Here is a 17,376-nt window from a genome sequence, read left to right as displayed (position 1 = left end):
ACTGAGAGAGGAGCGTGCACGTACAACGCTGTCCGCTGTCCGTAAAATTGTCAAGCTCCGTGTTTTTTAAGTATACGGACTGACACACGCTGTCTCTCTATAGTTTTGAATGTGATCAAACCAGCAAATATACTTAACTGTTTGAAAAGCAGACAAAACTAGAAGGTGTAGGTCTGTAAGAACGGAACATGTCCTCGACTTATTCTTACAGAGTGACACACAGATAGCTTCACTGTGGCCGTGATAACAGCCGTTACACGGTACTGTGTGAGGAGCGTACACCGCTGTATGGTGTGAAAAAATGCACGCTCAGTACCTCACCAGGACAAAAAAATAATTTGGATTGCTTTTAAAAAAGCAGTTTGCAGAGCAGTGGGAAAACAGCAATGCAGCTATCAGGAAGCCTTATAAGGCAGCCTAACAACCAACACAGCTGATACAGCACAATATAGCCTTCACTTGCACTGCACACACAGTGACTGTTGCGTTGTACAGGCAAAATCGCTAGCAGCAGAAGCAGTTTTTGGTGTCTTCTTCCCTGCCTAACGCTCTCCCTACAGAATCAGCAGCAGCAGCAGCTCTCCCTATTCTGAGATCAGCATGAGTAACATGGCGGTCAGCGTGCACGCCCTTTTATACCCCCTGTGACGCCCCCCCAAAGCAAGCCAATGACTTGCATGCCCTTCTCAAAGATGGTGGTGACCCCTGCCTATATCATCATGTTGCCCACAGTGTCCGTGGATCCTGATTGGCTGAAAAAGGGCGGAAAACAAACTATTGAAACGTGACTTTGGCGCTAAAGTCGCCGAGCTCGTGGCCGACCTCACCCTAGGGTCGGGTTTCGTTTCATGAAACCCGACTTTACCAAAAGTCGGCGACTTTTGAAATTTTTCGACCCGTTTCGCTCAACTCTAGTGTCAGGGGATTGTTCTGGGATCTATGGATTTCTTCCAGAAGATCCAAAGACACAGCCAAAATAACAATCCCGTTAGCTAATATTGGAGTCGGTTCAGAGTCCTCGACCTGTGAGGGGCAAAAACTTCGAGAAAGGGCATCAACCCTTACATTCTTAGTACCTAGTTGGAAAGTGATCACAAAATCAAATCTAGAGAAGAACAAGGCCCACCTTGCCTGTCTAGGATTCAGTCTTTTTGCTGACTCCAAGTAGGTCAGGTTCTTGTGGTAATTACGGTGATCTTATGTTTGGCACCTTTGAGGAAGTGGTGCCATTCCTCGAAGGCCCATTTGATTGCCAATAATTCCCGAATACCTATATAATAATTCCTCTCTGTGGAAGATAATTTTCGGGAAAAGAAGGCACATGGACGAAGAAGAGTGAGGGATGCAGTACCTTGCGATAGCACTGCTCCTACTCCAACTTCAGAGGCATCTACCTCTACAATAAAGGGGCGGTACAGATCAGGCTGAACAAATATCAGGTTAGAGGAGAAACATTCCTTTAATACAGAAAATGCATGAAGTGCTTCAGGCTTCCAGTTAACCACATCCGCCCTTTTCCGAGTCAAATCAGTGAGTGATTTGGCTATCTCAGAAAAACCTTTAATGAATTTACGATAATAGTTGGTGAAACCTAGAAATCGCTGCAGCGCCTTTAGAGACTTGGGTTGTACTCATTCCTTAATGGGTTGGATCTTAGCAGGATCCATGCGAAACCCTTTAGCTGACACAATGTATCCCAGAAACTGTACCTCCTCAGCCATGAAAACACATTTCTCTAATTTGGGGAATAAAGAATGCTCTCTAAGTCTCTGGAGGACAGAACTGACATGTTGGATGTGCCTCATAAGGTCAGCAGAATAAATCAGGATGTCATCCAAATAAATGACTACATATACTCCACAGATGTCTCTGAAGATATCGTTCACAAAATTCTGAAACACTGCAGGTGCCTTACTGAGCCCAAACAGCATTACGAGGTACTCACAGTGGCCAAGGGATGTGTTAAACGCGGTCTTCCACTCATCTCCCTTTCTTATACGAACAAGATTATATGCCCCTCGGAGGTCAAGCTTAGTAAACCAACGGGCTCCCAACAGCTGATTAAAAGATCAGGTATGAGTAGAAGCGGATACTGGTTTTTCACAGTGATTGCGTTTAACTCACGGTAATCAATGCAAGGTCTGAGACCACCATCTTTCTTTTCCACAAAAAAGAACCCGGCCCCAACTGGTGAGGTGGATGGTCTAAGAAATCCTTTTCGTAAACTGTCTGCTAAGTAGTCTTTCATGGCCTGACGCTCTGGACCAGAAAGATTAAATATTCTCCCCTTTGGGAGACGAGAATCCAATATCAAGTCTATGGGGCAATCGTACCCTCTGTGAGGGGGTAATTTCTCTGATTCTAATATAGAAAAGACATCCTCATAATCCCTGAAAGCATAAGGTACAAAGGGAGGTTTGACTTTAACTTGGTTCACTGGTAGCGATATACAGTTGTCCTGACACTCTGGGCTCCAGCGCACGGTATCACCCAAGTGCCAGTCAATGACTAGATTATGTTTGCGTAACCATGGTATACCCAGAATAACTGTGGATAATAAATTATCGATAACAAAAAATGACACATGTTCAGCATGTAATGATCCCACTGACATTGATACTTCCTCAGTGACAAACTCCACTCCACCCTGGACAATAGATGTGCCATTAATCGCAGTGGTTTTAATGGGGGCATTAAGCCTTAGTAGTGGTACGTCAAGAATCCTTGCTACCAGGAAATCTATGAAGTTCCCTTCAGAACCACTATGTTAAGGGCTGGTGGAACGCGCCCAATAATAAAGATGGTAATAGGATTTGAGGTGCGTTCGCAGCCATGGGTCCACTGTGCAGAGGTGGTAACCTGCAGCTAAGCAATGCGGAGAGATTAAAAGTATGAGAAAGCCAGACACCAGCGGGTAACCCCTGACCCGGTGCTTGCAGAGGCGGACTCTGTTACTCCATGGAGTCCACACCACCCGGCGTGTAAGTGAGACCTGTTAACGTCACAGGTCACTGCTATATGTAGCACCGCTGTTAATGCACAGAGTCGCACAACTGCTGAACATAGATGCCGGAGCCTGTTTAGCTCACAGAGCCTGGCCAAAAGAACGCACAGTGTACGGCCACAGAACTCTACCCCAAGGACACGGGGTTAGAGTCCTTCTAGGCCCACTGAGCGCGCGGCGTCGCTACCGCGAGCACCCCTATAGATGCTGGCTATGAAGTGGAGCAAGTGCAATGAGGCATGCCGAGTCCCTGGTGAGGACTGATGCCTGACTCAACCTCTGTCCTTCCTACACCTAAGCCTGGGCGCTAGCAGGCTAGGCTGCCCAACACATGCATACCAAGGGTAGGGGTTTCTTAATGAGTCATTCACCAGAGACATTCATACGTGCACACATCACTCACTCAACATAGTCCTTAAATACAGTCTTATCCTAGCGCATGGCCGAGCGGCCATGCGAACCTTTTATAGCCGCGAGCGTCTGGGACCTTCCTGGCTTCTCGGATGGGCCAATCCGAACAGGAGCAGGACCTGAGCACGTGTCCTTCGATCTCCAATGGGAGATCACTCCACGGGCATGCTCAGTGGCCCAACATGTGGACGTAGTCCCTGGAGAATCTCGCTGCTGAGCAGCATGTTTTGCCATACATGTGCCAGAGGTGGCAGCAGCAAGCAACCCCACGGAGCTGGTCTGGGCAGAGCGCCTGGACCGAGGAGTTTGCTGAGCAACCTCCTCTGCGGCTGGAGAGGAATGGGATACCGCTGGGAGTAAGGCTCAGGATTCTCGCTGTGCAGTGACAGAAATCCGACGCCTAACAACTATTCTGGGGATAACAAGGTAGCTTTCTTGTGTTTCCGTGAGGAGCCACGAAGATAAGACAAGAAATCCGGAGGAGGGAGTCCACCGTTTCTAGGAGCATCACTGGACCTGCACACAAGGAAAAGACCAAGTTGCACAGAGCTTCCAGGAAGAAGTGCGCACCATCTTGCAAAGCTGCAGGCTCCTGGGAATGGACTGAGATACCAACGCTACTGTGAGTGTTAGGCTGGAGTCACACTAACCTGCGTAAAATACGGTCAGTATTTTACATGCGTAATACGGATGACAGACCCCTAAACAGTGCTCCGTATGTCATCCGTAATCAAGGTGTGGTCGCGTATTTTGCGCATGTCAGCATCCGTATGTAATCCGTATGGCATCCGTATGGTGAGATTTTCTCGCAGGCTTGCAAAATGGACATATAATGGAGCCCTATGACAGTTTTAATAAAGAAATGAAAGAATAGATATAGACACATAGAATGCATATATATATATATATATATATATATATATACAGTGGGGAAAAAAAGTATTTAGTCAGTCAGCAATAGTGCAAGTTCCACCACTTAAAAAGATGAGAGGCATCTGTAATTTACATCATAGGTAGACCTCAACTATGGGAGACAAACTGAGAAAAAAAAATCCAGAAAATCACATTGTCTGTTTTTTTTTCATTTTATTTGCATATTATGGTGGAAAATAAGTATTTGGTCAGAAACAAAATTTCATCTCAATACTTTGTGATATATCCTTTGTTGGCAATGACAGAGGTCAAACGTTTTCTGTAAGTCTTCACAAGGTTGCCACACACTGTTGTTGGTATGTTGGCCCATTCCTCCATGCAGATCTCCTCTAGAGCAGTGATGTTTTTGGCTTTTCGCTTGGCAACACGGACTTTCAACTCCCTCCAAAGGTTTTCTATAGGGTTGAGATCTGGAGACTGGCTAGGCCACTCCAGGACCTTGAAATGCTTCTTACGAAGCCACTCCTTCGTTGCCCTGGCGGTGTGCTTTGGATCATTGTCATGTTGAAAGACCCAGCCACGTTTCATCTTCAATGCCCTTGCTGATGGAAGTACGTTTGCACTCAAAATCTCACGATACATGGCCCCATTCATTCTTTCATGTACCCGGATCAGTCGTCCTGGCCCCTTTGCAGAGAAACAGCCCCAAAGCATGATGTTTCCACCACCATGCTTTACAGTAGGTATGGTGTTTGATGGATGCAACTCAGTATTCTTTTTCCTCCAAACACGACAAGTTGCGTATCTACCAAACAGTTCCAGTTTGGTTTCATCAGACCATAGGACATTCTCCCAAAACTCCTCTGGATCATCCAAATGCTCTCTAGCAAACTTCATATGGGCCCGGACATGTACAGGCTTAAGCAGTGGGACACGTCTGGCACTGCAGGATCTGAGTCCATGGTGGCGTAGTGTGTTACTTATGGTAGGCCTTGTTACATTGGTCCCAGCTCTCTGCAGTTCATTCACTAGGTCTCCCCGCGTGGTTCTGGGATTTTTGCTCACCGTTCTTGTGATCATTCTGACCCCACGGGGTGGGATTTTGCGTGGAGCACCAGATTGAGGGAGATTATCAGTGGTCTTGTATGTCTTCCATTTTCTAATTATTGCTCCCACAGTTGATTTCTTCACTCCAAGCTGGTTGGCTATTGCAGATTCAGTCTTCCCAGCCTGGTGCAGGGCTACAATTTTGTTTCTGGTGTCCTTTGACAGCTCTTTGGTCTTCACCATAGTGGAGTTTGGAGTCAGACTGTTTGAGGGTGTGCACAGGTGTCTTTTTATACTGATAACAAGTTTAAACAGGTGCCATTACTACAGGTAATGAGTGGAGGAAAGAGGAGACTCTTGAAGAAGTTACAGGTCTGTGAGAGCCAGAAATCTTGATTGCTTGTTTCTGACCAAATACTTATTTTCCACCATAATATGCAAATAAAATGAAAAAAAAACAGACAATGTGATTTTCTGGATTTTTTTTTCTCAGTTTGTCTCCCATAGTTGAGGTCTACCTATGATGTAAATTACAGATGCCTCTCATCTTTTTAAGTGGTGGAACTTGCACTATTGCTGACTGACTAAATACTTTTTTTCCCCACTGTATATATATATATATATGTATTCTATGTGTCTATATCTATTCTTTCATTTCTTTATTAAAACAGTCAGTGTGAGTTTACTGTATCGTGCACTGAATTGCCGGCTTTGCTAAAAGACACCGGGTGCGTACTTCTCGCAAGTCACATGTGTGCTCCGTGTGTAATCCGTATTTTTTGCGCACCCATAGACTTGCATTGGCGTACTACGGCCGTAGTACGCTGACAATCGCAGCATGCTGCGAGTGGCACGGAGCGTAGGATACTGAGGAGAAATATACGCCTGGTGCGAGTGAACCCATAGAGAACCATTGGTCCGTGTCTAATGCGTGCTTTTTGCGCCTCTCACGCACCCGTATTCCTCGCCAGTGTGACTCCGGCCTTAGGCTCTTCTATGCACAAGTTAGGGTTTAGGATAGGCTGCAATAGATAGAGCACGGCAGCCATGTGGCCTGGTTAGCAAAGGCCAGATAGGTTATAGTTACTGTGGAATCATACATGACTTTACTGTGTTGTCTTGCCAGTTGGATAGATAGACTGAGCTGTTATATTTGGTGCTCCGTGCTGTTTGACTGCCCGAGCTGTTATAGTTGGTGCTCCGTGCTGTTTGACTGCCCAGCTAAATATTATTATCCTTGTAAATTGTCTGTTTCCATAGAATATGCCTGTTTCTGCATTTTCCTAAACACTGCATTCCTTGTCTGTAAATAAATTAACCCTTTGTTTCTTGCACCTCATCTTGTGTACCGTAGTCTCCCTGTATTGTGTTGGACCACCCGGCCATCGCTTCACCTCCAGCACTGGAGACCCTGCACACAGCTCTCCTTGTGGACCTGCTGCCAGCCTCCTCCACAGCTTCTGCATCTCCTAGAAGGAGCCTGGCCACGCTGCATATGACTGCTACAAAGCTTGTTTGGATGTTAAGTTTTTCTCCAGCAGCAATTTGTCTGTTCTTTGGTATGGCACGCTCAGTGAAGTGAATGCACGAGGAAGAGACCCCCTTTTCTCCTTACCTCCCCCCAGCACATTCTCCTGCTACTAACGTGACTTCACTGTCCTTTGATTGGCTTCAGCACACGCAGATGAGGAGCTTTGTCTGAGTTGAAGAGAAGTAAAGATTTTAGTCTGGAATCAGTAGTCAAGGGTGTTTAGTGTGCTGCAGAACAGTGCGAGGGGAAGAGGCGCTCACAGGGGGGAACAAGACTGCAGAATCAGCAAGCCCTCTGCACTCCGTGGATACAGTGACACACACACACCAGCCTCTCCACGGTGATCAGCTTCCTCTCTCTGGCACAGTATCAGCGCTGAATGATGATCTCATCCAGCTGCTGCTGTGTGAGAGACAGGAAGCGGGGCAGGGAGCAGGACGGATCGCTGTAGCTCCGCTGCCATTTTCTCTTGCAGGCAGCAGAGCTGCAGGGACCTCTCCATTCCTGCCCACCGCACATGAGGGCAATCTGGCCAGGGACCTCCCGGAGCCTCGGGCTGGATAAACTGGCCAGACTGCCCTCATTATTAGCTGTCCTGCAGGGGCCCCCCTCCACCTCTGGGCCTCTGTGTAGCCGCATAGGCTGCACATGCGGTATGTCCGCCCATGGTTCCAAAGCTTGAGCTTCATTTTAAATTATATTGCATGTTCTATTCCATATTCCACGTGGAACGTCGTACATATATAAGAGAAAAAGGGCTAATATCTGGAGCAATGATCTAGAGCAGTCTTACCCTAATTAGTAGACATGTATACAGTGAATGTTATACAACGTAGATGCTACTAAGTACACATTGAAGAATATTAAGGGAAATTGCTGGTTGTACATTCATATAATATTTATATTTTACTAAATACAGGTATATGAGTACGGTATCTAGTGCAATGAAGCAACCACCATGCAGTAGAAGGTTGGGAAAGGTGGACTGCAGAGCAGCTATTATGAAACTCTGGAAAAGTCCTCATTAATAATAAATAATACCATTTTGCTCAGCTGTTTAGTAACTATTTTAAAGCATGAAGTCAGTAAGAACACAATGTTACTGATGGAATCTGACTTGCAGTATGATTGCAGTAATTTTCCTGTGTGATGTGACCCCTTCCACTGCAAATTACGGTATGTCCTTCTATTGGCAGCTATCAAGCACATGATATCTCTTCCTGGCTCAGTGATTTCAGAGTTTAGACTACACAAAAATCTAATCTTCCTGGTCTCAGACAATAACTCGAAATGCCCAAGGAGAGAACCTTGCCAGTTCCACCCATGAAGAGTACAGGGTATAAAGGCTCTACCATCAAGTAGACAGGACATGGAAGCTCTTATTCTTCTTCTTCCTTTCCAATGCTGAGGCAGAAAACCGAAGACATAACAGAAATTTCATTGATCTAGGACACCTTGAGACCGGTATCATAATCATTTATTGAGGGTAGCCTCATATAAGGAGTGATTCCTAAAGAACACTTCAAGACTACAAGTACAAAGCGATACTTTCCTGAACGTACAGTGACAAATTACCTTTCTTGAAGGAAAAGTGGCAATTTGTAACCTCTTGTCCCAACATTTCCCTTTTTTGTGACTGGTCAATAGATTAATAACATATAGTATTGCTGCAGAAAGTTTGTGTAACTAGTCCCATCAGAAACACAACTTGTTTGCGGTTTTATAATTTGTCCTCTTTGTCCATGACTGATGCTTCCACCATTCTGACAGGTGCTGAAGTCTTGCATGTTCGCTGTCCGTTCCCGGCCCTGCTTAGTATTCTTTCAGCTGTACAAAGCGACCTTACTCACATGCGCTGAATATCAGTGAGGCAATTGCCCACAGTTGGGAGATACAGTGCCTTGCAAAAATATTCACTCCCCCTGGAACTTTTCAACCTTTTCCCACATATCATGCTTCAAACATAAAGATACCAAATGTAAATTTTTGGTGAAGAATCAACAACAAGTGGGACACAATTGTGAAGTTGAAAGAAATGTATTGGTTATTTTACATTTTTGTGCAAACAAAAAAAATGAAAAGTGGGGCGTGCAAACTCACTCCAGAAGTTCATTGTGGATCTCTGAATGATGCAATGTTGTCCTAAATGACTAATGATGATAAATATAATCCACCTATTTGTAATCAATGTACCTGCTCTGTGATAGTCTCAGGATTCAGCTTGAAGCACAGAGAGCATCATGAAGTCCAAGGAACACAACAGGCAGGTCCGTGATACTGTTGTGGAGAAGTTTAAAGCCGGATTGGCAACCCTGTCATGGGCAGCCCATTCTCCAGACCTGAACCCCATTGAAAACTTCTGGAATGTAATCAAGAGGATGATGGAGAGTCACAAGCCATCAAACAAAAAAGAACTGCTTAAATTTTTGTGCTACAAGCAGTGTGAAAGACTGATGGCAAGCATGCCAAGACATATGTAAGGCTACTTTTACACTTGCGATTTTTGCTGCGCGTTTTTTGCGCACACAAACGCATCAAAAAAACGCATCATGCGTTTGTGTGCATTTTTTTGCCGGTTTTGGTGCATTTTTTTAAAAACGCATGCTTTTTTTGCGCATACGTGCGCATTACAATGCGCACGTATGCGCACCCATAGACTATAATGGGTGTTTTGCTGTAAAAAAACGCATTGCGTCGGACGCACAAAAAATGCAACAGGATGTATTTTGTGCGCCCGAGCGCACACTACAAAAAAGCGCATGCACATACGTACAAACGCATGTGTATGCGCACCCATGTTAAAGTATAGGGAAAAAACGCATGCTTTTTTTGCGCTAAAAAACTGTGCAAAAAAACGCAAGTGTGAAACCAGCCTAAGCTGTTTTTAAAAATCATAGTTATTCCACAAAATATTAATTTCTGAACTCTTCCTGAGTTAAAACATAAGTATTGTTATGTCTAAATGATTATGACCTTGTTTTCTTTGCATTATTTGAGGTCTGAAAGCACTGGGCTTTTTTTTCAATTTTTGGCCATTTCTCCTTTTCAGAAAAAAAATCTAAATTTATTTCTTGGAAACTTGTGAATGATAAGTTTTCTTGTCACCTATTATCTGGAGCCGGTGAGCTCTATTCATCATGAGATGGGTGGGAACGCAATAAATCAGGCAATTTAATGCTTTATTCAGCTCAGAAGTTAAATTTTATTATATCTTTGAATTATTGCTATGGATCACAATCTAATTATTGATATTGTTGTGGCTGAAAATCTAAACTCAATATCCATATGTTTTTATAGTGTGGGAGGAAACCGGAGAACCCGGAGGAAACCCACGCAAGCACGGGGAGAACATACAAACTCCTTACAGATGTTGTCCTTGGGACTGGAGCCCAGGACCCCAAGGCTGCAGTGCTAACCACTGAGCCGCCGTGCTGCCCCAAACTAAAATCAGACAAGTTGTTTCTATTACAGCAGATTCATCCATCGCTTTTCAGCCTTGTACTGTGTGTAGCGTGGAGAGTTGTCTGCCTTGGCTCTTCACCCTGAGTTGCTCTTGTTGGTGTAACATCCTTTCGTGGTGCCAGTTGATGTCATCGGCCTCCACACCAGGGGCAATACCATTTATTCTTGGCTACTTTTCTAAAAGGCCCGAATCTACAAAGATAGAAGGAATATTGGTTAACAGACTGGCATGAATGTTGGTTAGTACCATGGATTGTATGAAAAAGAACAAAGTGTAACCAATATATGAAGAACTGTCTGTAAAGGACAAAATATAATATGTAGCATCCTTAACCCTACAGCTTCCAGATGTCAGTCTACTCTGATAGCACTAAAATATAAAAGCATAATACCAACAGAACCGCACTGGTGTCATTCCCCACTGATTGTGCTTCATGAGGTATTGAGTCATGAGATTTACTTACTTGTTATCCATAAAGTACATCGATAGTAGAAGTTATTTCATGATCTATAATAGTTCCTTTTCTTCACCTCTGGCAGCTCAGCATGGATAGAAGTGACATTTTTTGCATAAGCCTGCCATAACGGTCCATGATTGACTATCTCTGCATTGATTAACCAGCAGGCAGCATGGCACATCTCGTGTGCAAGTGTGGATCGTAATCGCTCTGAAAATAAAATAATTTATACAGGCATGAGATGACCTAAGTATAACCTGTTTGGATATTTTTGCTTTACATATCAGGACATATTTTTTTATTATGTGGTCATTAGAAGGTCTTCAAGTTAGGGAAATACTGGCGTGATGGGAGCAATTACAGTCACTAGCGCACAAAGCGGTAGCTGTAAAAATGCTCTAAAACTGACTGAGAGCCACACTGAACTGTGCAATGTCGAGCTGGCTGTCAGTCAGTGCCGGGGAGTGCTTACAGTCACCACTCTCAGTGACCGGTGACTCTAATTGCTTGGGCCACAACTGCATCACTGAAAGCCGGCAGCTCCTGGATAAAGTTTATTTTCTCCCGGGTGCTGCGCTTTCAGTACTACGGCTGGTCACCTTCATAACGCTAGTAACCTGCACATTAACCCTATATCTGCAGGTTAAGGGCATTATTGACCAGACAGGCTTCCTTTAGGCCCATATTATTAACAGCACATGGCTGCTACTGCCCTGTTAATTCCTATGAAAGCAGCAAAGGTGTACTTAATTTTTCACACATTGCTTTTCCATGTTGGCCTAGTTTTTGTCAAATAGGTAATGACACAGTGACATTTATCATGAATTGTAGTTTCCCGAGGTTGTATTTAGCTAATTTTAAGACATTCTAAGGACCAAATGCTTTTCTAATTTTGTCCTGATATGTAAATCCATAGAATTCAAAGAGGGTGTACTTAGTTCTTCTCATGATTAAATATACGAATATTCAAGATGTATTACAACCCAGGGAGCAGCTTGTTCCCATGAATACACGTTATCGTATAAAGCTGCTGGAAGTGATGAGAAACTTACCGACAGAAGTTACGACATTATCTGAAAGTTCTATCCTGCAGCACCGTTGTCTTCTCCTTCTCAAGGTATAGGTGATACCGACTACTGGGGGAGGCATCTCTACCCACAGAATTTCCATTTCCTTAGGAAGCTAAAAAGAGGAAACAAATTCCATTAATCTGTAAACTTTTCGATCCCAATCTAACAAAGTACCCACCGCTGATCTGTACTGTATGTTACTGGTCTCCGTCTATGGGGCAAGTTGTGAGAGCAACAACAGAAATAACCTGATTATAAAATGTCCAAATGTCAACTAGATGGTTTCATTAATAAATGTAGAAATCTGAATGTCAAGCTAAAGTTTGAGAATCTCTGTGTCTATGGCGATCGTGTAAGGTTTCCACTCATTCAATAGATAAGATGACGACTTTCCTGGGATTTTCAATAGCCAAATTACCAAACAGTGACAAACGTGTTCGGGTGCTCTCCAGAAAGCTAAAGCTGCTTTTCTTCAAAATAATAGAGGGAGGAGGGAGAGGATGGATCTGTCATGTATAACCCAGATACTGATGATAGGATACCTGATTCCTGAAGATGGTTTTATTATACAGCCGATACAGACGTTTCGCTAGCTCTTCTTTATTCTCCTGGAACTTTGTCATGTAGATGGAACTGGGTGATACAATTTCTTCCAGGAAACAACCAGGGATTTTGCACATTGGCATACTGGGAAAAAATAGGAATCATCTATAAATTCACTGGGAACTTTTCTTACGTAGTTCATGGTTTTATATAGAGATATTTATGTACAAAACAACTCACCTCTCCTGTTTGTCTGGGCTCTCCTCAGTATTAGATGGTTCATTATCCTTATTATCACTAATAATAGTGATGCCGTGATCTGATCTGTGAAATAAATGTAACAAAATATGAGCCCACCGCTAATCACTAATCCCCATAAAGTATCTAGTAATGGAGAAAATGTATGTCTTACCTGGTAGTATTGTCAGAATCCTTATCTGAATTTGGTACTTTCTGATCTGCGGGAGCAAAAAATATAAATCTCTTTTTATAACAGTGTGTGAATGGGCAGCTCTAGCCGGCTGTAAAAAAGTTACCGCCGGTCACAGGTGTCGGCTGGTGAGAGTACTACACTCATCACCATATGACTGGTCTCGCTAATAGCAGCGAAAGCAGGCAAGGCTGATGAAAAGATTCACCATCCAGTGCCTGTGCAATAAATAAATGATATTTTTTTAAATGTCATGGGTTCCCCTGTTTTTTTGGTAACCAGTGAAGGTAAAGCTGACAGCTGCGTGGTGAGTGAGTGGACAGATAAGGGCTTATTCCAGAGCTCAGCAAGGTACATGGCCCCAGGATCTTCTCCTATAGAAGTAATCGGGGAGCAGGGATAGCTAGGTCGCCCCTAGCTTTAGAGACAGGGAAGGAGCCCCGAGCCGCGGGATATCAAACTACAGTCATGTGAAAGTCAGTGTGAGTGTGAATTGATTTATCTGTGATGCACTATGGTAACAGCAGCATCATTGCAGCATTTTTTTTGTTCGTCACACACTGAAACAAGGAGGGCAGGTGAATACCCCTGTTCTAATTTTCCTACTAAACAAAAATCCTTAAACTCGTGTCACACAGTGTTTCTCTTGGATTGTAAGATGGTCGCCACCCATTTTTTCGTAGCCAGATAGATTGAGGTCACTTGGACATTAGTAAGGTTGTGATATCATTGACAATCGCTGGGCTGTATTTTCTAGGCAATAAGAGGCTTTGTAGAATTGCAAATCACAGCTAATTTAATTGCAGTGAATACAATTTTGGGGATTAATTCGGGGAAGGTGGAGAATTCTAATTTCAAGTGATTCAGTCATCTCTACCTACCAGTAGACAGCAGATTCCACAAAACCTTTTCCTATAAAACTACTGGGTAATGCAATGTGGCCCCAATATAGCACTGCAGCCCATAGCAGACATAAGCTGGTTTCTAGAGTAGTGGACACACCACCCATGGTGACACCACCAGTAATGATGGTTGATGTATTTTTTAGTAATAGTTACCTGGCTTCAAGACGACAACTTCAGTAAGGTCTGCCTCCTTCTGCTTGCCTCGACATCTCCGGATCCCATACAAGAAACTGTGACACAGAGAAATATCTTTATGTAAACTGGTACAGAAGATAATATTCAGATTCCCACCAGAATATGCCCCTGCCCCACCACAGAGGGTACCAGTCCTAATATATCACACCATAATACAGCCCCAGGACGGGCAGCTACAGATTATATCACAGCCCTGTAGTATTGCCCATCTGCTGTAGTTACTGTGTCCACTGTAGGTCAAACACTCACTTATATAGCGCTAGTAATTTTACATGACTTTATAGACATCATCATTGCTGACCCCATTGGGGCTCATAATCTAAATGCCCTATCCTTATGTATTTGGAGTGTGGGATGAAAGTGGCGTACCGGGAGGAAACTCACACAAACACGGAGGAAACTCATACAAACTCTGGCAGATATTGTCCTTGGTGAGATTTGAACCCAGAACCCCAGTGGTACAAGGCTGCAGTGCTAACCACTGAGCCACCATGCTGATGTGCAAAATAGTAACTGTCCATATATATTGCTATCGTGCATTTTGGATACGTAATTTAAAATGTAATTAAAATACTATTTTAATGCAAGAGGTGATCTATTACCATCAGAATACTTTCATCCCTGTGTCAGATACAATTGTGTCTACTTGTAATATTCATTAATAGCTTAAAACGTCTGAGCCGACCTCCACAAATGTTGGCAGACTTCACTGTATTGTCTTTACCCTGAGAGGTGGCACCGTGCTGCCATTGTGACTTATATGCCATACTGCCAGAGACATACTGATAGGGAATTTAGATTGTGAGCCCATCGGGGACAGCGGCGAGAATGTGTGCAAACTGTAAAGCGCTGCGGAATATGTTAGCGCTATATAAAAATAAAGATTACTATTATTATTATTATATGACCTAAACTGTTAATGGAGACTGCAGAGCTCCATCATCCTATTTACTCATCAGCCGGCATGTGATGAAGCCATGTCCCATTATATCAAAGTGGATATCTGGGACTTAATAAAAAGAGGCAAGTAGTTGCTAACCAGTAGTCTCGCCCTGTCAACAAGGCATCACGTGACATCAGCAGAGTCCTGTGACCGCTATGTTCCAGTGGAGAATGGTGCTGGGCACAGCAGGCAGGTGGGCAGCAACGGGTTAGATCTTGGGAACATTTTTAAATAAAACATGGATGTCCCCTTTTTATTCTACAGGGGAAACATACAACTCTTTGCAGATGTTGTCCCCAATGCTGCAAGGACACAATGCTAACCACTGAGCCACCATGCTGCCTGTTTATTTGGAAAGAGAATAATGTGATATGTGATAAGCAGAGGAGATGGAAACTCACCAGAAGATCAAGGTTCCGACAAAGGAGGCAACCGTTATCATCAGCCCTATGGGCAGGACATAGCGACGCATGACTAGAGATAAAGAAACAAGATGGCGGTTATTAATTCCTATCAGAGACAGAATATTCTAGAAGACATCGTCAGGATAAGGGGCGCCACATTATATATAGCTGCAGGCAGGACTTGGTATAGGGTGATGGGAGTTGAGCTAGGAGATGAAGGAAATGACTACTCACTGTTATTATCGTCGCTGATTTCCATGTTCAGTCTGGGAATTGTCCCAGTCCATGGTCTCTGGGAAACCGCTGTCCAGAAAAGAAAGAAGGAAAAGGAAGACATGAAACCCATGATAGCAGCAAGTGACCCCAATACTGTAACATGAGGAGGATAGAAGACTCCTTATAACTGAACCCTAGAAGCTTACACAGTCCCCGGTGATAACGTCCATTACCTGCTGATATCATTGGAACGTTCTCACCTGAAGATGAGCAAATCGACAAAAAATAGAGAACAATTCTCTGCATTTCTATATTGTTCAAAATTACCCCTCTAAAGATTCCGCACCATAACACATAGAACACTGGTCCCAGGGTTGTGATGTCACACAGCATCAGAATTCTGTAGTCTGGGGGCTGCTGATGTCATCAGAGATGACCTGACTAATGGCGGTGTATGGGAATATAATATGTACAGGGGGATTCTACCTTCATTTACCTTTCTGAAAAGCCATAGAGATATTACATACATTATATCATCAGCTGAGAGTAAGTGTTCACCCATAGATAACATTCAGGAGCTAAATATGTTCAAGGGGCCTCACTGATTAATATCATCATATTCCTTTATAACGGCCAGAGCTGAGTTTTCTGGTATGGAGCTAACAATCTCCTGCATAGCCATAGAGGTAAATACACAATTCTGTCTGCCACCACTAGAGAATATGGGAACTGCTGCAAACATGGATACACTCAACTCAATAGTAATCAGTATTCAGTGAGCTCCCCCTAGTGGTTGCTTCAGACAGACACTTTTTTTTCTATAAAGGGAATGATTAAATTATAGAATAATGGCTAATTTCTTTGTACTACAGCACCACTTCTGCCAATGGGCCGTGTCCGGTATTGCACTTCAATGACTTTCAAGTGAATGGTGATAAAATGCAATATCATAAACAACTGTTCTATAACCAAAGCCCATTAGCACATAAAGAAAAATACAATATTTAATACTCATTTATCAATGTCTTACCTCCTGGCGGTTCAGTAGGTCTCGCTTCTGCACAATAGAAAAAAATTGTGAACAGCACTACAACAACTCTTCGCACATCCATCCTCTCCAACATCAAACCCTCAAAAGACTCCTGTGCCCTCCAGCGCATAGAACACTGAACGCAGCATTGTGATGTCACAGAGCAACAGAACTGCCAGCTGTGATGATGTCAGCAGCATTGTGATGTCACTGTGCTGTCACAGAGCGTCAGAACTGCCATCTGTGATGATGTCATCAGTGATGTACAGTGAAATAGAAAACTTGGCACTCAACTTAGTATGTCATTTCAAAGGATTCTTATTGTTGCAGTCTGTAAACGTTTCGGTCTAATCTAGACCTTCATCAGTCTACAGTAAAGTATAAACAAATATTGTAAACAATATATGTATATAGAATAATGGTGAAATTTGTAACATATATATATAACATATATATATATGTAACATATGATAGGTGAAATAATTGCTTGTCCAAAGATCATAAATCAATTACTTGTGCAAAAATGCATGAAGCTAAAAAGCTTTATCATGCATATATAGTTAATATATTATCAACAGAACTTCCCTAGTAACTGCATAATACCATTAGTCAATAGAAAGGCAAAATGAAGATAACAATATAGTACTTACACATTTAGCAGACACCAGTGCTCCCCTTCGCCTCAACGCACGTTTCGTATATTACTTCATTAGGAGGCGTCTGCTGGGAGAAGGATGGAACACCTTAAATAGTATCAGTCTGTCCATCAAATTAGCTAATGAAGTGTTTACTTTTGAAATGATTGGCTGAAGAGCGCTGAACGCATAATATGAGCATTGCTTTCCCATGTTTGG

Source organism: Dendrobates tinctorius, unplaced genomic scaffold (genome assembly GCF_039654945.1).
Source record: "Dendrobates tinctorius isolate UK_male_01 unplaced genomic scaffold, ASM3965494v1 ptg000028l, whole genome shotgun sequence".
NCBI classification, from domain to species: domain Eukaryota; kingdom Metazoa; phylum Chordata; class Amphibia; order Anura; family Dendrobatidae; genus Dendrobates; species Dendrobates tinctorius.
Note: the sequence above shows the minus strand (reverse complement) of the source record.